The 24731-nt window shown below is 42.0% G+C and overlaps 1 protein-coding gene across 12 annotated transcripts in view; it reads left to right on the top strand.

Annotated features, from left to right (window-relative positions):
• The window catches only part of FAM110B (family with sequence similarity 110 member B), a 119727-nt gene that overhangs the window by 50628 nt on the left and 44368 nt on the right, over positions 1 to 24731 (top strand). For 3 of the 12 annotated variants that reach the window (XM_087752818.1, XM_087752847.1, XM_087752856.1), the window contains exon 1: positions 4721 to 4864. The exons of 8 other annotated variants lie outside the window; for them this stretch is intronic. The gene's annotated coding sequence lies outside the window, so the exon portion shown is untranslated. One more of the 12 variants, XM_087752837.1, reaches the window with a different exon arrangement.

Raw genomic sequence — 24731 nt, 5'->3', positions numbered from 1 at the left:
AAGTACAAGTGCTTAGCGTAGTAAACCTCCTGCAGGCTTCACTTCAGATCCTTCTTTACTGTATCCATCAGTGGTAGGATGAAACACACCTCACTGACTGTTTAACTGCTCCTCCCCTGCTTCTCTGAGGTGGCAGTGATGGACTGGTGTCTTCCTTTCGGTCAGTTGGGTCTTTGATGAAGATACTGCCAACGTGTAGGTTTGTGGAGGTGAGGGATGGTAGTGTCCTTTGGAATGTGGGTGCGTGGGGTTTTTTGGTTTTTACAGTTCTGAGAAAAAAGTGAATATGAATGCTATAAAAAATACTCTGTAGGAATCAGTCGCAGTGCCATCCTGCAGAGAATCTTTGGCTTTAATATTGAGATGTCTCTGCATGTTATTAAGCATCCAGAGGAAGCGCTGTCTGGGGCGTTTAGAGATATAATTAGCATATTTGGGAAAAAAAAAGTCCTGAAGTTGCAGGTTAGCTGACCATCTTCAAAACATGATTGATAGCATTGACATGTACATACATGTATGTGCCACGTGCACAGGTAACTGCTGTCTTACCAGACTGAAATCGGGATCAATCCAAGAAATGTCCCTGTGCTTCATAAAATGAACATAGGTTTTTCCATGCTGAGTGCCAATGTTGAAGTCTCGCATTTGTGACTTCCTAAGAAAAGTTGATATGGCAAACAGTAGGCCCATGTTTTATTTTCCTCCACAGATGATGATGGGTCTTGTGATGAGTTTAGTACCAATCTGCAGACTTTCCAAACTCTACCAAGTACTTGCTAGGAAAGGAGAGAACCTAACAAATAATTATTGTGGAGTCAAAGGTAGTTTTCACAAGTAAAAGAAAATAATGCTAGATAAATTTATTTGGGAAGGAAAATTGAAATGTAGAAGAACTTGTGGAAGAGAAAATTGTCCCCTCATCTTTTAATCTGTGTAAATGTAAAAGGTACCATATAAAAAACTTAAGATTTTGTTGTTGTTGTTACATATACATAACCATGGGATGGCTTAGCTTACTTCTAAAAGTCTAATGAATGCATCAAGCCAAGTAAAATATTCATTAGGGTAATTGGTTCAGTTCCACCTCTCAAGGCTACAGCTTGGAAATATACACACTATTGCCTTTAGAAATGCAACATGTTGATTCACCAACCTTTTTGCTCCACTCATTTTCATTCCATATGTTTACTATACTTTGCAAAATCTAATTAAGTAACTGAGGTAGCAGTTTCCAAGCAATATTTGGTATATTTTTAAGTCAAAGGTTAAGTGGTATCCAGAGTGAAACCTGTTTAGTTGCAAGACACATCAGAAATTTTTTTATTTTAAATATTTTTGTATTGAAATCATTGGATATACAAGTACTTATAAAAGTGATCATAACATAGTAAAAAGTTACTTGTTCCAAAAATAGTCATCTGCCTGTTAATTCACTTACATATAACTAAATGAAGTGTAAAATTCATTAATATGCTAGCTAGGCAGTTTTCACTGTAAGATGCTGGTTTCAGTGTCATATGATAAATTCATCATACCCCCATAGGTTTTCCTCTCTCCTCCCCTCTGTGATGGGCATCTGCTTCAGACCATATGGTTCTGGAAACTTTTGATTGAAAACCGTTCTGTCGAGCAACAGGGCTAGAGAAAACCTAACTTGCTTTTAATTTCTAAAAACATTGTAGAGACCTTCTGTTTCCATGCAGAGGAGCAGGAACTTGAAACTTAGCACAGGCGGATAACTTGTGCCAGGGACAGGCTTTTGCTTTCGATGAAAGTCTGCCGAATATTGGCCAACCCATGTACCTTTCACAATTTGTTAATTTCCAACAGAGACTTGCTGGAGCTGAGGAGTCTCTTGTGACTGTGTCCTCATGGAACCTCTCTTGCTGGCATGCCTATACATGGCTGTATCCTATCGCAGGTCTGGTGCATGGTCCAGGCACTCGTGTGTGGTCGCTGCGGGTGGTGGGGCAGGCTGGTGGAGCTCTGCGTTGTTCTCAGCAGGAGTTTTGGCTGCTTACCTTTGCTGAATGTGGACCTTCGCGAACCACTGCTGGTTTCAAGCGTCAGACGTGCAGTGCTGTTCCCCACACCTTCCTTGCCCAGCACATTGTCACAATGGTTAGAAGTGACTGTTAAAGTCAAGACTGACATTTGGACTTTTCTGACTGGTCTCCGAAGCTAAGCATGGAGATTTAGTGAATATTGATTGTGCTGCAGAGACAAGTAGGCGTCTCTTGAAATGCAACTTTGCAGCTGTCGATGGGGAAACGTCCTAATGGAGGACCAGAACCACTGGGGAGCGGTGCTGGACCCACACAGGAGGGAGCAGCGAGGGCTTGGGGAGCTGCTGGGCAGAGACAGGGGATGCTTGGGCTTAGCGGCTAGCATGGGAGGGAGCCAAAACCGGGAGTCCTGTGGCAGCTAAAGCCTGTTTAATTCCTGTTGCAGGATTCTTGGTCATTTTGTCACCTCCTGTAGGTGCCTTGGTGGTCTGTGAGGGTGAATTAGATTAAAGGAATGATTTATGTCTCTCTGATTTTCTTTATTTTGTGTGTGTGTCTATCTTTTCCTTTGCTTAGCACGCTGAGCATTCCCAATAGCTGGATCAGAGGACTTAGGGTCAAGACTATTGGTCATGTTCCCCTGTTGCTACCTTTGGCGAAATGTTGTTAGAAAAATCATTGTGGATGTGATCATCAAATAATGGGCACCTCTTCTTCCCGTGTCTCTTGAACTCTTTTTAGATTAAGTTTTTAACCTTTGTGTAACTGCCCCTCCTGTCTTTATTCATGAAATACATAGTTTTCTGGCTTCAAGCAGTACTACTGAAAAACATGTAATTTTCTTACAGTATTTTAAAAAACTACAGTTTATAAAAATGGATGAGTTCCTTAGATGTAATCTGAAAAGGAAGACAATAAAATAGCCTCCTTTGTTTATTGCAACACAAAACTTAATGTTGACTGCAAGTTGAGTCAAGGGGTAAAATGTCACTTTTCCTGCGTTTCATTCTTATTTCTAGCCATATATACCTTTGAGAATATTTTTTTTTTTTACAGAGATGAAGTCTGCTTCTAGCACAGAGTGACTCGTTATGAGCCATTTTCACTGGCAGATTAAGAAAGCTGTGACACAGCTATATACATATTGTCAATAAATATGGTCTTGCACTGTTACCACATGGAAGTCTTGTTCCATTAGTAACATTTTATGTAGTAGCAAATACAATTTTTGTACTGAAGTTAGTATGATAGATAAAAATGTTTATAAACAACCTTTAATATCATGCATTTGGACTGTGCCTGATACTGTATGGTGCTGGTGATAAGAGTAAAGAATTAGGAAGAATGCTGGTGTGGGCACATAGGAATTCATTATTGCAGTGGGTTTTGGGGTCTTGTAAGCATAATGTTTATGGATGTGTTTTATGTGTGACTTAGTGGAACATCTTAAAAATGTGTTGTAAAGTTTGTATATGCATAATGCTGTAGCATTATGATACTTCGGCAATATCGATCATGAAAAACGTACCGTATCTCACGAGAGACAGCTGGCACTGGCGCTTCTGAGAAACAGGCTGTGTTACTTCGACCTTGCCACTGATGTTTGAAAACCTTTTGGTCAGTGTAGAGCTTAGGTGATTATATGGACCATGTGGGAACAAGGAACTTCAGAAGACTGTTTTCTGATTTGTGCTAATCAGAGCAAACATTAATTGAAACATGCTATCAAGGAAGACAAAGCTACGGGTGCCTGTATCTTTTTTCATGATTATTTACCTGATATTGTAGAAACTCTCAGCATCTTTCAAATGCAGAATGGTCTCTTCGATCATAACATTCCTTAGTTTTGTGGACTTACATATTTATAAGATGCGTATAAGGCTTACTTGAATCAGTTCCCCATACTTCTAAGGAGTGTTTGCTCATGGTAAGTATATTCCAAATGAATTCAGTTGTTTTGCATAATGGCAAAAATTTCCTTGGCATTTCCATCATAGCCTTATGAAAGCTTAGTTAGGACTTCATGTGCCAGTGCACGCAGAAGCCCTCGGGTCATCTGAGTATCTGCCCACGTGTAAACGTAAAGGACAGAGCGGGTCCTGTTCACTTCTGTAGGGCTACTGTGTGCTGAAAGCATGCGGGTGGCGCCTCGCCGATCTGAGGTCTACGTTGTAGATTGTGAAGTACTGTACATAAAGCGATCTGAGATCTACTGTGTATATGACGCTGGTAATGTGTACATTCAAAACAAGAATTGTGCTGGCAGAATAAACTGCTGCATTTTATTGTCTCCTTCTGATAGACCTAGCTAACTGCAAGTGGTCAGCTTCCGAAAGAGCGCTCCTAAATATATCCTTTTTTTCAGAGGCGGAGACAAACCCCCTCATAGGTGAATCATTCGGAGAAACAACAACAACAAAAAAACCCAAACAGGAATTTTATCTCTATGCACCTGGACAAGTAACAACCCCACATGTCGATGCTTTTGGCTAAAAGGTGTAATCTGTTCAGCTCTCGTTTCGTTGTGCGCGGTGCCTTAGCAGCCCTATGCTATGGCAAACGGCTATAATTAGATTAGCAGCCTGCTAAGCAGCGGTGACAGTCTGCGAGCCTCAGCGAGCATGTGCTGGATTCTGCATGTGCCTCGCGCTTATTGGCGAGCGAGGTTGCTGCCTGCCGGTTTGATAGGTTTCCCCAGTAATCTTTATGCTGCATTACAGACATAGATACAGAGGTACTGTGTGCATGCAACGGGAGAGGTGCTCAGCTTGTAGCGTAAAAGAAAGCCCACAGATGAAAGGCACTGGTCTTTGTTGCAAAACATCAGTACTTAAGGACTGCTAGCCGCAAGGGGAGAGGTCAGTGAAGGAGTTTTACTTGGTGGTAATTACTTTCAGGTCTTTATCTCTCCGGTAAAACAGTCATGCATGAAATGAATACTGTTAATCATGTCATCTGTTTAATTTGATCTTGCTTTCATTAATATCATGTGTACTCCAGCGGGAGAGCCATCAGAATACAAAACATATCATTAGAGTGGATTTAGAATAAAAATAGAGTGTATTTATACAGGAATATTGCTTTCATTTGAAATTTTGAGCTTGTGCATGTGAGTGATTTTACTGGTTGCCTTTTGTTATGGTAATGGAAATATTTCTTTTATTGGGATGTTTTCTGCAGATCAATTGAATTAGAGCATTTATAACCATTGGTACATGAAGATAAACCTCTATAAATAGTGATTAGTTTAAAGAATAATTCTGTGAAGTGGTCTTTAATTTGATCACAGCAATAACTATCTTGATGGTTCTCTTGCAACAAGATAGAGGGATGAGGAGTAATATGCTATTGTTCTTTCAACAAAGATGCTGGAGCCTTCATGTTTGGGTGGATTCTTTGTTTCATCCACAGGGTTTTATTTTAAGTAGCTTTCAAAATGAAACCAAAGCCACCCTGCCTGGTAGATTGCAGTATAGCCTTTGCTTGCACATGCATGTATTTTTTTTATATATATATATCTGTATTGTTCTCAAAGGCTGAATTTTGGCCCAAAGCCTTGTTTATTGTCAGAACTGCTTTCAGCAGTAGAATGAAACAAGATATATAAGCCAATCTTTTCATCTGTGGTTCTGAGGTTATTACAGTATTTATCATAGCGTCATACTCATTTAAGTTCTTTTCATACTTGACCTACTCATCAATTGATCACAACTTTTCCTATAAAAAGCATGCATATTTAATGAGCACATTTTACAGTGAAAGCTGTTCAGAACAGAAGGAAGCAAGCGTGAAGTATAAAAAAAAGTCTCTTAATATAGTCATGCCTCATCTGATGGCTTTTGAATATTAAGGCTGACTGTTGAGACTCCAAAGTTAATGCCCTTGTCTGTGTCAGACTCCAGAGCCCACATGAACTTGTATATTAAGTCACCAGTCATCTGGCTGGCTGGCTGCCACCATGCGTCTGAGGTATGAGTAGATTGTCTCTGCCAGGATCAGAAAGATGTTAGGAACGGGAGCTATTTTAGTATTAGTCTTCACTCTTCCTTCCGCACCTATCCGTGAAGGTGTTTTTGCTACTGTATAAACCAAAGCAAAATTTAAGTTGTTCGCTCTTAAACTATGTGGTATGAAACTGTGTTACCTCCTGAGTAGATACCCTTAAAAGTGGACATTTGTTTGGTTGCTAACTTTATATGGCTGTAGGTACAACAGATATGCGTGCTTTATTATTTGTGGTAGCATAATCAAAAGGAAAAGTATTCGGGAGGTTTAATCACAGCTGGTGATTACATACCAGCTTCTTTGAATTTTTTGAATGAAACATACCAGTTTCTTTGAATTTTTGCTGTTGACTAAAATAGTTACCTTGGTGTCTACATTCACCTGGGTTTTATTTCCAAAGTTGTTTTCTTCAATGCAGACTTGGAAAATGGTATTTTAGCATAGTAACAGTTAAGTCTGGACAGGGAGGACTTGGGATGTGAAGGCGTATTTTTCTCAGACTGTTTCATGTTCCCTCGTTGCTCCAAATTACCAGAGGTTTTAAGTTCATGTATGCCTTTTGCGTTTTTTAACAGAGGCTTACCTGAAGTAAGCCATCTTTATGACCTTTGCAACAGCATCCCATGAAGGAGTAAATAACAATGATGTTAGTAATAAAGAAACATAGAAAGTAATATCCCCAGCTGAATTATGTATTTACCGTGTTCAGACAGTTTATTTTCACGAGATGAGAGGCTGGTACTTTCTGTTTCATGTATTGAGCTATCATTATTTGTAAGTAACATAAAGCGCAGCTGGAAAAATGCTGTAGAGGTTGGCATATTTTTGGTGGCGGATACAGGTGGATACCACCACCCACTGGAAGTGAAATGCTGCACCAGCAGCTATTTAGGTGTGGACATCTCTGCCTCCAAAAAGAGCTGTGATGATCTATGCAAGCATCACCAGAAAAAACGACAGTCATAAAACTAGAACTGGTGACAGTGTAATTTAAACTTGGAAAGCCTTAACAGCAAGGAATAAGCTACTTCATTATTGCTTCTCCTTACGTTATAACCTCGTTTTTCTTCTGGGTAAACAAAGAAAACAAATTGAAGCAACAGTTCATGTGGATTACTGTCTAAAAAAGTTGTCATCTTTGTTGCTATGAAAATATTTTAACTATAACCAGCATATTGCTACAGGAAATGTAGCACACTTCAGATTATTTTCAATGAGATTTTATATTCAAGTTTTACTAGTGAGTTTCTTGATGTAAAAGTTTTTAATTACTCTTTGTTAGGAGATGCATGCATAGCATGTTTGCTACGCGCCTCTGTGAACTGTTCTTATTTCTGGTATGTTGCCCTGTAGATAAATCTCCAAGGCCTTTGTTACGTGAAAGGGAAACTTTTCTTTCCAGTTGGGAATGCAGTGTGAGTGCGTGTGTGTGTATGCGCGTATGTATGGTAAGGGCACAAAAGTATGTTACAAAAATCAAAGTCTCAAGTGTTTCGTATGGGGAAGAATCACTTGTACTATCTAACACTAATACATGTTTGTGTAGAAATTAATATGTTGTTAACACTTTCAGTGTCATACCAGTACTGTCATAATCCAATAGAAATCTCCTTGAAGAGTATTGTTTTCAGAAACACTAGCTTTGACTGCTAGCTGGAGATGGATATATGCAGTAAACTGAGTGCCTGTAATAAACAGCTGGCTAAACTAGCTCTGTTTTATTAAGATGATATGTCTTTTTACAGCTACATGTATAAGTGAATTTTGCATTACTTAAAACCATACCAAGTCTAAAGGGGAAAGATGATGATTAGGGTTAATGCATTTTTTTTGTATTCTGTTAGCAATGAAAGAGATACTCCTGAAAAACAGTTGCAGGTATTTAAAGTATTACCACAGTGTTTATTTTGCAGGATTTGCACTTAGATGCCTTACAGTTTTTAAGTTGAGTAGCAGTAAGTGATATATGTGTAAAGGTTTATATTAAAATGAGGAAAGTGACATTGTGCCCTAAAGCTCCTTTTTTCTTTTCCTCTGTTTTTGTTACTCTGCTGATGAAATGTCTGTCTGTTTAAATGGTTGAGACATTCAATAGCCTATCTATAAGTGCTTATTATAACACTTTGAGGGTTCATGGGAAATCAATAGCCTGTGTTTTGTTGAGTGAAGGTCTTTTTATTCTTTAAACCTTAAAACTTTTGGGCTGGGTGCTGGGGAGGCACAGGGTGAGCCCCTCTTGGTGGAGATGCCCTCTGCAGGCTCAGCAAGGTGTATGTGAAATTGGGAAGGCCTTATTGTCATGGCGCTCTTCCCACACTGATGCAGCAGCACTAATTAACGGGGTCAGAAACGTGACCATGTTCTCTGTATGCAGGCAGCTGCTACCCCAATTTGGGGGCGCAGGTGCTCCCATGCCCAGGGACTGGGCACAGGCAAGGGCCCGCGGTGGGGAAGGTCTGCCCTGCCTTGTGCCTCCCTTCCCACAGGGCTCTAACCTGCCTGGCACAAGTTATTCTGGGGACTAACTAAGTGGAGTCAGAAACTTAAACAGCAGATGAAATATGCCTAGCTCTAGGCGTCTGCCTGTCGAACACTTGCAATGTTTAGAGGAAGGTCGTGTTTTATAGAGCAGAGAGTGGAAGCAGCAATGTCTTTCTTGCAGTTCTCACAGCTGCAGTGGTATGGTGAATTGAAAACAAAATGGATATTATTAATTTTCTTTTTTACATTTAATCTCCCGTTATGAATAATTTTAATTGTTTTTAAATGTATTACCTGCGGTATTAAGTGTGGTTTGATAGATTTGATGTAGAATACAACTGGCAAATGGTAATCCTGGATGCTATTGTCTGCGTAATCCTGGTAACAAGATTCCTGTCTCAATTTCATATTGTCTATCATGGACGTGCTTCGGCCACCTGTAGGCACAACTACTTGCTACAGTCTTTCCATGAAGCAGCTGAAGTTTCCCACCCAGATTCTCACTTTGTTTAAACATGAATTGTCCATTTAATTCCATTACAGGCATTATTTGGTTTTTATGCCCTGTCATGCAGTTCTCTCATACTTCTATGGAGTATTGGTTTATTAATTGAAACAGTATATTATTTATACTGCTGATGATTATATGGCCATCTTTTTTTTTTTTTTTTTTTGGCTGCATATCTGTTGGGTCTTGTAGAATGATTTTACTGCATCCATTCGTACCATCCCAATATGAATGCGTGTACTACAAAATCCCAATTAATGGCAAAGAAGAATATTAAATTCTGGCTTCTCTTTTAAGGGAGCTTAGCATTTTGGAAGTTGGTAGACTAGCCCAAAGATTAGGCTGTTCTGCCCCTGGATTAGGAAGTCTGTAGAAACATATTCTGTAGCAAAGTTATGCCATGTGTAATACAACTTGTATGGGTTGTTTGTGCTATTTCAGTGGAGAGAAATGTGAATATACAGGTTTGCAGTGGTATGCACATTTTCACAAGTTTGGGAATATTTAGCTCTTGCATCTCTTTAGGGTCTGTGGTTATAATTGATTCTTTTAAGGTCTGTGCACTGGTTTTGTAGGTAGCGATACTGAAGGAGACATGTTAATACAATGTGGTGCGTTGGCCTATAACGCAAATGCATAATATGATACAGTCCCTGTTCCAGAGCGTTTCCTGCCTCTATCATCTAGGCAGAAGAAGGCTAGAGGGGAAGAGAGAAACAGAGACAGTAAAGGTGAAGTATCTTTTATGTGACCACAGACTGTGGGCTTGCAAGGGAAGCTGAACAGTCTGTGCTTTAGGATCATAAACTATCACTGCAAATGTCTTTAAAAAGAGTGGAAAATATTGTAAGATCAGTATAACTATTCCTGTCTGTATAAGCACTTATAGTATGAACTTCCCAGAGTAAGGATGATTTCCTTCTGTCTCAGCGTCATAATTGGCATTGAGTATTTTGGGCATTGTAGTCATCTGGAAATGAGCGTGCAGCTTTGTATTTCTACTGTGACATTACAACAGCAGTCTAGTCAGAAGATGTATGAGGGATTTGATAAATTACCTCCCTTCCTCTTCCATTACTGTTACATCAACCCTAGTGCAATCCATGGCCCTGTTCTGTCTGTGTTGTGTCCCCATCTTGTGTTGTCATGTCTGCCCCCTCCCCCCATTTTCCTTTAGCATATTGTGGAGTGCAGAGATTGCTATTTTGGCCCCTACCTTCCCAAGGACTAGGTGAAGCCCAGCAGAGGCAGTACAATTGCTGTTAATTTTATGTGGAAGGCAGGTACCATGGTGGGTGCAACAGAACAGGACCTCAAAACAGATGGTGTCATTGTCCTTCAGTGTTTTGGTGCCTCTTGTTTCTCTTCCCCACAGTTCTCTTCTTTTTGCCTTGCTGCCACCTCCTTTCTAAATTTGTCTGCCCCATTTTCCTACTCAAATCCATCTTCGTTTCCTTCTCTCTTTTTTTTTTTTTTTTTTTTTTTTTTTTTTACTTTCTCCGGTCTATCTCTGCCTTTCAGCTTCTATCAGCCATTCAACCATGTCCTCTCTGACATCTTCACAGCCACTGCTCCCTTTTTGGGGAAAAGATATCAAAAAATACCTTGTAGGCGGAGGTGTTCAAGGATGGCATGCAGGTGAAGAATTTAAGTTCTCTTACCAAAGGTGCTTGATGTGCTTTATTTTGGTTTGGTTTTTTGTTTTGGGTTTTTTTAATATATTTATTTGTTGGAGCAAGATGTCCTTGGCTACTGCTTGGAAAGCTCATTCTGACAAATACAAATCTTCCCCTGACCTTTCAAAGTCTGACATATCTGCTTTTTTTCCTCTCAGCCTGTTACTTCTTTACTGAAAGCAAGCATCTCTGTTCATCTTCCTGTCATCCTCCTGTCATCTCTAGATCAGGCCTTTCCAAAGTGATTAATGAGCTTTGCTGATCGTTTCTGCAAACGGGGCTCCTTTTCATCATGCCTCCGTGCAGGTACCCCACCAGCCGTGCTTCTCCAAGAGCTTGACCCGAGGAGTTCCTTCTGCCCCTCCTGCTCTTCGTAGGTGTCTCAGGCAGTGGTGGCACGTTCTGACCTGAATCTTGACAGCTTCACTGCTGCCTGCAGGGCTCCAAGCCGCATGGGTGCTTACTGCCTTAAAGTCACATTTATTTTGCTCTTTTTTGTGCTGGCTACTTGGCACATTTGCTGCGCTGGGTGCCTAAAGGAGGCTCTATGCTGGGAGGGGGTTTTGCAGACTGCCTTCATTAAATCCTCACAGAGCAACAGCCAAGCAAATCGTGCCACCATCCCATGCTAAAGAATATAGGATTTGGATTCCTCATCTCTAGTGTGGCTCAATAAAGGAGTTTTTCCTATGGTATGCGTAGAAAAACTGGAATGCTGCTTTACTCTCGACTGTGATTTTTAGCTCTCTGAAGAGCCAGAGTTTCTGCAACTATTTTCTCTTTCCTCATGCTACAAAGCAACTTATACTTTCTTATTTTACTTCAGCATGACTCTGAAGCCTAAATTTGCATCAAAAGCATGTCTGCAACTAACTCTTAAAACAAATTCATTCTTAGAAGACATCTACAAATACTAAATCCATCTGGTGTTGATTTTTTTTTTTTGCAAGCTTGCCGAAACCGGATTGATGCTTCCCTCATCTCCAAGAAATATGTACGTCTGCCATTTATAACGACTCTGCTGGCTTTTGCAGACCACAGTACTAGAAGCATTAGGATTCTACGCAGAGCTTTTTTTCTGCTTCTCACTAAAATTAAGTATCAAATTATCAGTGTATATAAATACCTAACGGGGAGGAGTAAAGAAGGTGGAGCCAGGCTCTTCTCAGCGGCATCCCATGACAGGACGAGAGGCAACAAGCACAAACTGAAATACAGGAAATTTCATTTAAACATAAGAAAATACTGTTTTTCACTCTGAGGATGGCCAAACACTGGCACAGGTTGCCAGAGAGGTTGTGGAGTCTTCGTCCTTGGAGATCTTCAAAACCCAACTGGGACGTGGTCCTGGGCAACCTGCAGTAGGTGGCCCTGCTTTCACCAAGGGGTTGGACTAGACAATCTCCACAGGTGCCTTGTAGCCTCAGCTGTTCTGTGACTCTGTAACTAGAGGTCTCCAAACAGCAGACCAAGCAGGCCTCGCAACTCTAGGCAAGTTTTTTTATGTATTAGTTCTGCTATCCAGAATTACTTCACATTTTATACCTATCCTTAGTTATGAATGTGCACATGTATAGGTATTTATGCACCTACCTATTTCTGGCTGCTGTATAAGCATATCTGGAGACTAAGACAAACTGGAGAATATCAGAGATGGAAAAGGGAGGAGGAGATTGTTTTTATATTTTGCTTAAATATACAAATGCCATTTCATACGGGCCACACTGGTTTTCTATGCTTTATGCAGCCTTTGTAAATCTCGCTTAGATATTTTTCCCTTCCACAATAATATGCTAAGTCCATATAGTAAAAAATGCTAGATAAAATTGATTTAAAGAAAGCTTTATTCTTATATGGTTTCTGTTGGGCAGTACTTACACATAATTACGTCTTTGTTAGGGACCATGTTAAGTTTAAGTGGGCACAAAGCGCTGAGAAGGAGATCTGCATGAGAGGAGACCAAGAGGTTCTGGGTCAGAACAGGGAGGTGTACCCCTCAGCTAGACTCGCTCCCTCGACAACCTAGCTCCAAATTAAGTAGTAAACATGGAAAAAACTGGCCTGAAGTGAGAAGTCTCTACAAGTACTTTGTATTTATGCATATACATTTTGCAGTCCTACATGTGCATAATTACTGCTCTGGTGGTATTCAGCCCTGTTTCTGCAGCCCATGGTAGCTGTGTAGGTCTGACAGCATTGCTGAAAACTAGGAAGCTGGACAAGGCTGATTACTAAAATTACATTTAGTCTCTTTGGAATATACAAATGAAGCACAAGGTGACCCTCAGGGGTGGTGCTGGAGGAAGCTGTCTGTGAGCATCCTTTGTAGCATGAATTGGGTAATTTTGTGGGGAAAAAGGGATACTTGCGAAGTTCTTCATCATGTCCCTTCAAAGCCGTGAATCCTGCCGTATAGGATTAATGTGGTTTCTTTCTCCTTTTCAGCTGCCATTAAAGTCAATTTTACCCTTGTTTAAATGATCACCAGCATTAGTATTATATTGTTTGGGGTTGAAGAGGTTGTTTTTGTTTACATCTTGGCCAAGATGTGTGACAGCATGCAGAACTAAGGTTTTATATTTGAAGTTGCAGAAACCATTATCTTTGTTCCCATAAGCATTTGGATTTTTACTGCTTAAATACATGGTAATGCAACGTTTTCTCTTCTGATGCTCTATGTTCAGATATGGTGTAGGATTTACTTTCTCCTGCTGGTTCACAAGTCTTGATATAACATCTTAGAAATTATACTTAAACATTTCTAAGACAGTGAAGCACTTGCAAAAATAACAAAAAATCTGTTTTGAAGATGAAAGAAACCAATCTCTACTTATGAGAGCTTGCTTAGTTCCATGCTTAACACATCAACTTCAGTCATAACCAGTAGGAAGTTTTGAACTTCTTTTTGTTGTTGAATTTTCAAAAATAAATTGGATAAATCCTTTAATCCTTATGAACTGTACTATTTTTTCCCCATTTGTTTAGTTTAGTAGTTAGGCCTTTTACACTTGAATAGATTACTTCCGTTGGTCCATGCAGTTGTCTTTTGAAAATCCTTTAGAGGTAACCTGTGGTAGTGGAGAAGTTTCCTTTTCGGGTATCACAAATATGCATTAAGAAGGAATGGGTTCACACTGACAGCTTGAGTCTCCCTTCACTGCTGCTCTTTCCCTTCCTACATGTGTGTTATTAAACCATTCCTTCCTCTGTCTGTCCTCAAGCCCCTTTTCTTCCCAAGTCTATAATGCTCACGTGTGCTGTGCTGTGAATTTGGACCTGTTGGAGCAAGTCCAGAGGAGGGCCACGAAGATCATCAGGGGGCTGGAGCACCTCTGCTATGAAGACAGGCTGAGAGAGTTGGGGTTGTCCAGCCTGGAGAAGAGAAGGCTCTGGGGAGTCCGTATAGCAGCCTTCCGGTACCTGAACGGAGGGCTTTCTGGGCTGCAAGCGCACATTGCTGGGTCACGTTGAGCTTCTCATCAACCAACACCCCCAAGTCCTTCTCCTCAGGGCTGCTCTCAATCCATTCTCTATCCAGCCTGTATTTGTGCTTTGGATTGCCCCAACCCATGTGCAGGACCTTGCACTTGGCCTTGTTGAACTTTGTGAGGTTCGCATGGGCCCACCTCTCCAGCCTGTCAAGGTCCCTCTGGATGGCATCCCTTCCCTCCAGCGTGTCTTGAAATTGAACAAGAAAGCTGGAGAGCTACTTTTTACAAGGGCATATAGTGATAGGACAAGGGGTAATGGCTTTAAACTGGAAGAGGGTAGATTTAGATGAGATATACGGAAGAAATTCTTCACCATGAGGGTGGTGAGGCACTGGAACAGGTTGCCCAGAGAAGTTGTGGATGCCCCATCCTTGGAAGTGTTCAAGGCCAGGTTGGATGGGGCTTTGAGCAACCTGGTCTAGTGGAAGGTGTCCCTGGCCATGGCAGGGAGGCTGGAACTAGGTGATCTTTAAGGTCCCTTCCAACCCAAACCATTCTATGACTGTTTGGCCATCTGAAGCAAGAAGAAAAATTCCTGTTCCATATTTTAAAGTGTAAAACTTGCTTTTCGTTTCCTTTTCGTGACATATCTGAAAACGTTGCAAATGTTTGATGTGAAATTCTTCAATGAAAATGGGACCTGCCCACAAATCAAGCAGCCCCACGAGTCTGAGACAGGCTCTGTGCTGCCAGCAGCGAGTGGTAGGCTGTTACTGGTGTGACTGTTTTGTCGCATGGTCCTGTCCTGCCAAACTCCACAGGGATGAGGTGACAGAAGTGGCAGAAGGAGTTCTTGTTCAGCTACTTGGAGTATTTACATGATGTTCCCCAAGGAAGAGCTTATTACTTGTTAGGGACTTGATGTCAGATCTTCAAAATGGTTTTAGCGATTTGCTGCTTCTGGAAGCAACATGTACCAGAGCGTGAGTTTCCTGCTTTCCCTCACAGCCAGAAAGGAGTTTTCATTAAGCATGAAGGTGTTGGAAGAGCTCCTTTTGTAGGATGTTTTCTTCCTGAAACCTGCCCATTGGAGGATCCTCTAACACCAAGCCCAGTAACGTTGGAACAACAATTGCAAGTTGGACAAAGGCAGATCCTCACCAGGTGCTTTTGAGAAGAACACTGGGCCAGAGGTGTGACTTCTTGAGATTGTTCTAATAGCTTGAGATCATTACCATGTTCAGTTTTTTTTCAGCCAGAAACACCAACCGAAGCACAACCCTGTACCTTGTGCCACTGTGTTGGCGCTCTTGCTCTGCTATGGAAAAATTTGGAAGCTCTGTGTGTTTTTATAAAGAGGATAGAAACCTAGCTACAGTGATGCTTATGGGGACCCCGTTTGCATTTTGTCTTCAAAATGGAGTTGGTTTTTGCATTTAGAAAATAAGTTGCTAATACCGAGAAACAGGCTGATGAGGTTAATTTTTACTACTGGTTCATTTCAATGTTTTGCACTCATGGGAAAAGTCAGATGGCCCAGTTACGAATGCAGAACTGATACAGCCTCAAAAAATAATTGATTTTTTTTCCCTCTCAAAGAGCAAAACCATACTAGATGTAATTCTGTTTCAGTCCCTGTTGTATCTAGCATGATTTTAGCATAGTTTTGGAGTCCAGGGGGATTTCCATAACATCCCTATTTCACATGAGCTGTCACCTGAGGTGATCTGTACTTCTTTAAATGTACTCTCCCTTGAAAGTAAGTCCTTAAATAGTCTGTGTAAGTTTGGAGTGCTTGAGTTACCTCTGATACGGCTAGATTACAACCTTTATTTTTGTATAATGCGATTTTAGTCTGTATAATTTTTAAGTACATGAAAACAGGATTAACATTAGTCTCTCTTCTAAGTTGTCCTCTGCTCAGCTGGAATCCTGAATTTGTTTTCAGGGTCTTTTAAACCCCTGAAGTATCCCAATATTTCTTATCAATAAAGGTCACTTTCTTGTGTAGCTAGTGCAATTGCTATTAAGTTAGCCTACTGAGAGCCTTATGTCTTAAGGAGCCTTTATGATGATCTTTCCAGACAAAGTAGCACTTATACCAGTTTCATAATTTATCCCCAAGGTAAAAATCCTGCAGTCCACTTGAATCAGAAAATATCCTTCCCTTCATGCCTTAAACCTGTTAATCTTTTAAAATAATAATGAAAAATGGACATGTAAAAAAAGCAGCCATCAAATACAGTATCAGTGGCATAAAAACTGACCAGTCCTTCCTACCCCTGCTTTATTTCTCTCAAGGTCCTAACAAGCAAGGGAAGCCTGTATCTTGAAGATTTTCGCAGTGTAGCATGTCTAAGATGCAGCCTTCCCTGTCTGCCTGCGCTGTGAAATCTTCCATCGTGTCTCTCATCCTACTACTGAAGTACTGCACCGTCACTTTTTCTAGCCTGGATAAAAGCAGCCTTGTCCCACTTATATCAATTCTGAATATTGTTTGAAAGAGCGTTTCCGAAGCCTGTGGCTTTGATCATATCATCCCTTGTTACATCTTTTTGTTGGTTCATTCTTCCCTGTTGTACCCAGTACTGAAACTCTTGATAAGATATCCTAGCATTATCTATTATCTCTCATTTATTATCACAATGTTGGTTTCCTGTCTCCTTAATGCTATCCTAAGTCACCTTGTCATTACGCTTTCAAACAGTTATCTCTTTTGCTTTGTTTTACATCCTTTCCACCTGGGAAGAGCTAATACTCTTAAATCAATTCCGTGCACTCCACTGTGTTATGGTCTTCTTTTAATTTACCTTGTATCACGAAACAATCTTGCAAAATGAATATTAGGAACTTTTCACTTAAGGCTTAGAAAAGGTATTTTTCAGAAGGACCTGCATTTGTACTTGAAACAGTGCATCTGGAGAATCATATCTGCTGGGAAGACTTTTCTGTGCAGATGGTAGGCAAAAGCTTGTAACGCAAGAGAAACTTGCTGAGGTGTCTTCACTGATTACAGAGAACGAGTCTAATCCAGTGGCATTTCTAGATGAGTGGATTTGTATGCAATGAGAATTACCATCGGTTAGAAAAGCAAATCGTCCTGTGAAGGAAGATAAAGAATAATGTTAATACAAGATAAAGTATTTCATTTCAACATTATTTAAGCTGTCCAACTTCTTATGGTGCTATTTGGTATTGAGGGTCCTAAACAAACTCAGTATATGTTTTCTGGTGCTTCACAAAATAATTTGTGCAGGTACGGTGGCTGTGGGAGCAAAGGTAGCTGCATCGCTTGGAAAGCTTGGAAGCATTGCGCTGTGGCCTCGCAGAGGGGAAGCGGGCTTCCTTTAGGAGCCAGGAATTGCAATAAGAATTGCATTTCTGTTCTACTGACCAAGTGCTTTTTCTTCATGTACGAAACAGGAGTGACATGGGCCCAACCCGCATTGTGGTTCCAAGCGTTAATTAAGTAACTCTTTTTAATACCATTCTGGAAAACCAAGGACTCTTTCCTTTCAGGTCTGGTTGTGAGATTTTTTTTAGTAGATGCCTGAAAGTCTTAAGTTCAGTTTTGTTTGCCAGATTATTCAAAACTCTGCTACATTTGCTAGCCCCCAGTGAAGGCAGTTGGTGATGCTCCTGTGTGGTCACTTCATTAAAAAGCAAACAAACAAAAAAAAAAAAAACCCAAACAACATGAAACTTATTTATTGAGGGCTTTATATTTCCAGTGTTCACATAAAAACACTTGGGAGCGCATGGCTATTAAAATCATTGGGACAGTGTCAAAAGAAATCAGAAAACTTCTGAACATTAACTGCTATTAGATGAGACCTGCAAACAGTAGCTTTCTTAAGAATTTGTATTATTTCTTTTCAGTATACAAATAATTATGAGGGTAAAGAATGTAATGGGTCCCTTGGAGGTGCCAAGTGAGATTTTTGGGAAACACTGTCACAGAGGTCTACTTGGTACCACAGCACTGTCATAAAAAAACTCACTGGTGATAACTTAGATCAGATAAGTTTTAAAAAGTACTGGGTACTAATTTAAAGGAGGGAGGGAAAAGACTAAAATTAAGGCATTTCCGATTCTAAGGATTGAAGTAAGCACAGGAAATAAGATGCAGCTTGAAATTCAAATGCAACTCTGATAAACGTTTCTGTTTCTTAGAAATAGGGTGGCATATTTCTTCTAGGCTTACAGTGGGGGCAGCATTTTTTTAAAGTTACTTTATTGTAAAGGTAACGTGAGAGAAGCACGCAAGTACTGGAAAGGTCACAGAAAACGCACAGAACCACCAGTGCCAGGCAGATTCCCAGCTCTGGCTGTTTCCCGTCGGTGCAAGCAGGAAGCTGGGACAGAGAGGGGTCCCTCAACTGCCCATGCATCCCCCCCTGCCGGGGCAGCTTGCCCCTAGGATGGGATCCTCTTGGCTGGGCTAAGCTGATCCTGTCACTCTGGTGCCTTTTACCATCATTGGAGAGAAATGGGCAAGTGTGAGTATGGCTTCTCTGACCAGCTTGGGTGGTAGAGGTGGTCCCTCTCATCTGCTGGCTGTGGAGGGGACAGGATCGACGGGCTCAGAGGTGGCTGCAGTTTCTTGGCTGTGTTGCTGCTCTCGGAAAGCTGTTTCGGAACCTAACTGCTGCAGTGGTTAGAAATGGTTTAATTTCCAGCATAAATTTTTACTTTTCATTAGCATTATATTCTATACTGATACCTTAAAACTTATTGCACTGCGGTGTGGTGTGGGTCTTGTCCCCCCCCCCCATATGTACTCTTCTGTGGAGTGAAGCATCTGTAAAACAGAAAAGATTTTTTTTTTTTTTTTAAGCGTAGCTTCCTTGTATTATCTCTTCAAGTTTATATAAATTATGTGGACCTAGTGGCAGTTTACAGAAGAGCAGTGGAAAAAAATCTTTGTTCCCTGTCAAAATCTGTGCATGCACATATATATGAGGCTTGAAAAAAAAACACTGGGTATGACAATAGTGTGTGATCACGGAGGCCAAAAGGTTTGCTTAATTTGGCCAGCGCTTCCCACTGAAACTGGTAACAGGCATGGGAATTGCTGGTAATGGTCACTGCCTATACATTGCATGGCTTGGGAAGAAAGCCGGTCTCTACCAGAGGAGGGCTAGTTCAGGGGCAGCTTTTCAATCTCGATTGCTTTTTAAAGCAGTCATGGTTTGTAGGTGTGTGGTAACCGAGGGAAAGGTGTAGCCAGCCTCTTCGCAATTAAAAATAATCTCATTACCAGCACACAGGCGCTTTGCTGTGCCTCTCTGGTTCTGGGAGTTTTGGGATGGATGAGTAAGCGGAGGCTGGAAGGAGGTTTGAAAGGTGAGGAGGGATGTGCTGGTGTTGGGGCTGGGGGCATCCTGGGGCTGAGCTGTCTCTACAGCGTGGTGGAGCTCCTCATGTCACCGCTGACATGTTCAGAGGTGTATGTGCCAGTTCATTGACTGAAATCTCTTGGGTTTTTGTAGCAGTTGCTAAGCAACTGCAAAACACTTCAAAACGGTATTTTTCTTCCTTACCCTGGGACTGTCCTTGCAGCAGGGAGAGGAGAAGGGGGAGTGAGGAGCACGGTGGGGCCGTGTGGTGGGGTGGCTGCCCAGCAGCGTCTGTCCTTCCTTCCACGCGTCACTGACAAGGTGACGGAGGAGTGCCCAGACTCGTACTGCGCTCCCCTTGCAAATTCACAACTCTTTTACACTGTCACAGCAATTTCTTTTTTTTCATGTATATAAATATTACCCTTAACAAGAAAAGATGCTGTATTTTTAACGTACCTCCTGACAAGGAGTGAAATTCTCCGGTAAAACTTTGTTATTTTGAGGCAGGCAATCAGATGTACAGCAAAAGGACATAAAATGAGAGCTCTGCTGCCGCTGACGGTGCCCTTTGCCCTCGGAGGACGCGTGCGTTCTCGGCATGGGCATCAACGAAAATAACTTTTTGCAGTTCACATAGTATAAAAACAGCCAGGTGTGTGAACTGTTTTAGTGGTCGGCATGCCAGCTATCAAGAGATAAATTCTACTGTCAGTATTTCAAATTATTATTTTCTATAAATAATGACTTATATGTAAGGATTATGATCAAATTAGTGCAGATTGAAATTGGATGGTGCTTTGTGCATTTTTATCATTAAAATAGGATGTCCTCGTTGGCAGTAATTTAGTTTTGGTGTTTGATTTATTTTCAAGCACCTTAGTTTTACAACTCATGTATTGTTGTTTGGCAAAAAGGCAGGTGCATGGGGTTTGATGATCCAGAGCCATTAGTTTGCAGTAACAACTGTTGGTTCTTGTCCTTATTAGTTTTTCTCTCCAATTAAGATGCAGCTGTTGGGACTTTGGGAGTGTGGAGGGATTATCTTACCTAATGATGTGAATGGGATAAACCTAAAGTAAGGATCTGTCCTTCAAAACATCTGGGAAAAGAGCAGATTGTGAGACCTCAAATTTTATTGAGAAGTATCCTGGGCTGTGATTTTTGTGACAGTCTACGTAAAAAGATCTGGTGTTTCTTTTCTTATGTAAATGGAAGAGAATTAATGATTCAGAGAAGATTATCCTAAAGGATTTTTCACACTGCATCTTTTATAACATAATAGGGGAATGTATATTTGCTAATGCCTTTGAACTTATAGTTTTCATGTGACATTTGGAGTACTCGCAGATACAGGGCTTTTTAACTTTTTAGTGAACAGATAAGTTTGTGGAGTTTTTAACTTTTTTTTTTTTTTTGCTCAGGTACATGTTCTGTGCTGTATATGAAAAATCCTTGAGCCACCTTTTTTAGTTACGGCCTATAAATGGTAATCAGCAAGAGAGAAAGCCATACACACAAATCATTGCAGTGTATTGCAGACTGTACAACTATCCTAAACCTGCCATTTAAAGTTAGGAGGTCAGGCAGGCTGAAGATGGTCAATGCTAGATTTGAGCTTTATGTGTAATTTCACTTTGGTGGCCCATTCATGCATATGTGTTTTTTGAAAAGAATATCATGTACTCTTCCCCCAGGCTCCACCCATGCAGCAGAAAGTCACTCATACCTACATAAGTGCATCCACATTGGAAATCACACGAGTTAAACTAGTGACATATATACATACATAGAGAGAGGGAGTGAGCGTGTACGTATATATGTCACTACACACATATATATATAGTATATTTTGACTGATGTATTTTCCCAAGTGGAAGATCCTTTGAAGAGGAGAGTGGCTTCTCCTTTATATCTTCTGGATGTGATTTTTGGAAAACTTGAGGGTGGAGGGGAACAAGGTTCCCGGGTTCCTGGCTCCCTTACTGCTGCTTTGTGTGGCAAAGGAAGGCGACGAGCAATCCTGTGCTCATATAAGTCTTTTTGGAGGGGTTTACATAGTGTCTTTGGACACTGTTTCTTCCTTTCCCTCCAGCTTTCTGAAAGGAATATGAATTATAGCCAGTTGTTTCAGTAAATTAATAAAAAATGCTTTGGCATTACCTCTCAACTCTAAATAATAGCATCATCTAAAAGAATAAAAATTAGTCAGCCAGGTCAAAAGTAGAGAAGTTGAATATTTGACAATAACAAAAGTGAGTAAAAATACCTATTAATTTTCATAATAAAAAAATCTCTAATTTCACAAATCATTGAACTCAGTGATCAACTTAGAACATTAGTGCTATTGGCAAATGATATTATAAACCAATACATTTAGCTCTTATTGACACAACCATAAACCAACTACTCTTTTCTTTTATGTTTCAACACAGGAAGAGCCAGAAAAAGTTCATACAATCTCAATGTTTTTCCAAAGATTTTTATGAATGATAAGACCACAGGAATATCCCAAGGAGGTTGTTACAGCAGGCTTATGCCAAAAAATATTCATATACAATGAGATGCTATCTTGTAATAGAAAATATTCAAATACAAGTCTTTTAAGATTTTAATTCAAATACTAGATGCCGTTTGAATAAAGACCATTGCATGAAAACTTGCTGGGATGGATGGGGCTCCTTGTCCTCATGGGATCCTGTGGTAGCCCTTGTACGAAGGTGCTGCATGGTGTGGCTGGTTGGTGAGGGTTGGCTGTACTGAGAGCATTTATTCTCAGGGTGATGATTTTTTTTGTTGTTGTTTTTGAGATACAAAGAAACTCATATTTTTATCAGGTTGTGTGAATGTAGGACAGATACTCTGGTCTGTGTGGATGTGATGACCATGATGTCACCAAGGTAATCTGCTCCAGTGGAGGAGCGTTCTGCAGCGGAGCAGGGGATCATGGTGTACGGGGGGGGGGGGGGGGTTTCCTCAGCTGGGGAAAGCCCAGGGGAGCACAGAGTCCTGTCAGGAGCCGGTAGCTCTCCTGAGAGCAGGTGACGAGGTCCAGGCGGAGACAGGAGTAATGGCAGCCACCCCCTGCTCCCACAGAAGGCAGCCCCAGGCAGCGCCGTGACCAGGAGCGCTGCCACCAGGGCGGGAAAACAGAGCCTGGAGCGTCAGCCAGGGCATGAAGCAGCAGTGCACACGGGAGGGTGCCTCTTTGAAGGAGGGGCATTCCACCGGCCACGTGGGAGACTTGGAAGTACACATAACCCAGCAACCAGGCACTATTCTGTGACCATCTGCACAGGTCAAGGGCACTCATCCTACCTAACCCTCAAGGCAGAATGGAGGGCACTTGTCTGAGAGCAAAGGATGCAGCTCTGCCTGGGGGGTCTCCACCATCTACTGCGGTGGTAGGCGATGCCTCCACCCAGATGGAGCTGCTGAAGGGAGACGCTGCAGTGCAGAGCTCAGACTGAGGAAGAGACTTCCCCTGAAGCCTGAGGCGCCCTTGCAGAACTGCTTCATCATTCTGCAGACTGAAGAGGAAGGACCCATCACACCAGGAGAGATGCTGGAGCTGAGTAAGGCTGCCCGATCTGCTCCCCGTATAGCAACCAGTGCAACTAAGAAAAGGCGATGGGTGGTAGTAGTAGATGACTCTCTTCTGAGAGGTACGGAGGCACCCGTTTGCTGACCTGATGCACTCTCTGGAGAGGTGTGCTGCTTACTGGGGGCTCGTACCAGGGACGTCACCAAGAGACTATCAAGCCTCATACAGTCCACTGACTACTATCCCCTGCTGTTGTTTCACATGGGCCCCAGTGATACAGTCAGGAGCAGTCCAGGAGTATCAAGAAGGATTACAGAACTCTGGGAGTGGCAGTAAAGGACTTTGGAGTGCAGGTGGCTTTTTTACCCCTGCTGGTCAAAGGGAAGGGGTTTGAAAGGGCTAGTTGAATCTGGTGAATCAAAAAATGGTTACAGGACTGGTGCTGCAGCCAGGGGTTCGGCCACTTAGACCGTGGGACTCGCATTGAGAAACCTACTGGGGGCTGATGCAGTCCATCTGTCAGAGAAGGGGAAGAGCATCTTTGGTCATAGGCTTGCCAAGCTGGTGAAGAGGTCTTTAAACTAAAGCTGCCAGGGAAGAGGAACCTCAATCCATCCCAGTCCTGCCAGTTTAGTGCCAGCAATAGACACCCAGAACCTGGAGAAGGATCACAGGTCAGCAGGAGAGCACCTGAAGAACAGCACAAAGGAATTCCAGCCCCTCCAGCCAGTAAGTCAGCTTCATCGGGGGCCCAACTTAAATGCCTCTATGCACATGCATATAGCATGGGGAATAAACAAGAGGAGTTAGACATATGCGCAGGCCTGCAGGTCTATGATCTTATTGGCATCACGGAGACATGGTGGGATGGCTTCTATGACTGGAGTGTTGGAATGGAAGGATACAGGCTCTTTAGGAAGGACAGGCAGGGGAGACGAGGAGGGGGTGTTGCCCTCTGATGCAGTGACCAGCTGGAGTGCATGGAGCTCTGCCTGGGGATGGATGAGGAGCTGACTGAGACCTTATGGGTAGAATTAAAGGGAGAACAGGGTCAGGTGACATTACAGTGGGGGTCTGCTACAGGCCACCTGGCCAGGAAGACCAAATGGATGAGGCCCTCTATAGGCAGATAAGAGCAGCCTTATGTTCACGAGCCCGGATCCTCATGGAGGACTTGGAGGGACAGCACACCAGGGCATAAGCAATCTGGAAGGTTCTTGGAATGCATTGATGGTAACTTCCTTCTCCAAGTGATAGAGGAGCCAACGAGGAGAAGTGCTATGCTAGACCTTGTTCTCACCAACAAGGAAGGGCTGGTGGGGAATGTGAAGCTCAAGGGCAGCCTTGGCTGCAGTGACCGTGAAATGGTGGAGTTCAAGATCCTTAGGGTAGCAAGGAGGGCATACAGCAAGCACACCACCCTGGACTTCAGGAGAGCAGACTTTGGCCTCTTTAGGGATCTGCTTGGTAGAGTACCATGGGATAAAGCCCTGGAGGGAAGAGGGGCCCAAGAAAGCTGGTTAATATTCAAGGATCACCTCCTCCAAGCTCAGGAGCGATGCATCCCAACAAAGAGGAAGTCAGGCAAAAACATGAGGAGGCCTGTGTGGATGAACAAGGAGTTTCTGGACAAATTCAGACACAAAAAAGAAGCCTACGGAGGGTGGAAGCAGGAACAAGTAGCCTGGGAGGAATACAGAGAAATTGTCCGAGCAGCCAGGGATCAGGTTAGGAAAGCTAA

The sequence above is a fragment of the Nipponia nippon genome, unplaced genomic scaffold, assembly GCF_047370975.1.
Source record: "Nipponia nippon isolate SJK-2023a ecotype South Korea unplaced genomic scaffold, ASM4737097v1 scaffold_1, whole genome shotgun sequence".
NCBI lineage: Eukaryota > Metazoa > Chordata > Aves > Pelecaniformes > Threskiornithidae > Nipponia > Nipponia nippon.
The sequence above is the reverse complement of the archived record's forward strand: the minus strand, read 5'-3'. Positions and strand labels throughout refer to the sequence as shown.